The following is a 1080-nucleotide window of genomic DNA, read 5'->3' as shown; positions in this document are numbered from 1 at the left end:
GAGTTCTCTGGGTCTGCTGAACCTGACTTCAGCTTTTATCTGGGAGATGGAGAATGATGACCCAAAGGACTCTACTTTGGAATGGAGCTAAAGGATGAGACACCCAAGTCTTTGCACCTGTCTGTGACAGTGAACTGGAGAAAATGGGGTCACCAGCACTTTGGGAAACTGAAAATCAGAAATCTGAATGAGTTGAAGGGATTGCAACCAAATGAAATGAAAGACAGGAAGGGCAGTGTCTCAAAATCTGGGCAGCGGGTGAGAAAGGCAGACAAAAGGTATCAATACATGCTGGGCCAACATGGATGAAGAAGGCTCACAGGACTTTGAGGGGAACCAGGCAGTCACACTGACTACAGAGAAAGGAGAGACTCTGAGATTTCCATTCCCTACGGAGGACCTCTGGTCAGCATACTGTGACCACGCCAAAAGAATTATTTAAAAATAGCAATTGAGTTCTTTGTACCAAGCTCAGTGCAGAGCAATATTTGTATAAAATGGTGACCAAACAGCTAAAACATTTGCATATTTGCTTGCCTGGATGTTACACTGTGGAAAAGGTTCTCACTAAAGCACTAAAATAACCAACTATTTGGTCCACTCTAATCCCTGCTGGTCAGCCTGTGAACTGCCAGGCTTCGCTTGTGGACCAGAGCACCCTAGAAGCCTTACCCAGAGGAGTGAGCAGGGTTGCCATGGGCTCACGCCATGGGTGCTTCTAGACAACCTCCCGGGCAGGGCAGCAGGGCGCCTGTGCTCTCGGTGGGATTTTTCAAACAAGCCTCACCGCTCTTCTGTGGGCGCTAGGACTGGCCACAGGCCCCCGCCCTGTGAGGTCAGGCTGGAGCTGGACTTGATTGGAAGTCGAGCTTTTGGGGAGCTGTTTTTGTCCGTGGGTCCATGACAGGGCAAAGGCAGCCTTGTCTGTGAGCTCACTGCTGGGGCTGAGGATCTGGACACCGGGATGGTGAGTTTTACCTGCCTGCTCATAAGCACATTTGTCCAGCTTACCCCCTGGGTAGGGCACTGCGGACCTGCAGGGGTGCTGGGGGGATTCCAGTGTCTGGGAAAATGGGAATC

General features: G+C 50.8%; 1 non-coding gene across 1 annotated transcript; it reads left to right on the top strand.

Moving 5' to 3' along the window:
- Positions 1-593: 593 nt before the first annotated feature.
- Positions 594-728, top strand: LOC133061077 (small nucleolar RNA SNORA52). Its single transcript, XR_009693910.1, has one exon. It is a non-coding gene; the product is annotated as a small nucleolar RNA SNORA52 (small nucleolar RNA).
- The last annotated feature ends 352 nt before the right edge of the window (positions 729-1080 follow it).

Source organism: Dama dama, chromosome 8 (genome assembly GCF_033118175.1).
Source record: "Dama dama isolate Ldn47 chromosome 8, ASM3311817v1, whole genome shotgun sequence".
NCBI classification, from domain to species: Eukaryota; Metazoa; Chordata; class Mammalia; order Artiodactyla; family Cervidae; genus Dama; species Dama dama.
Note: the sequence above shows the minus strand (reverse complement) of the source record. Positions and strands in the feature narration are given on the sequence as shown.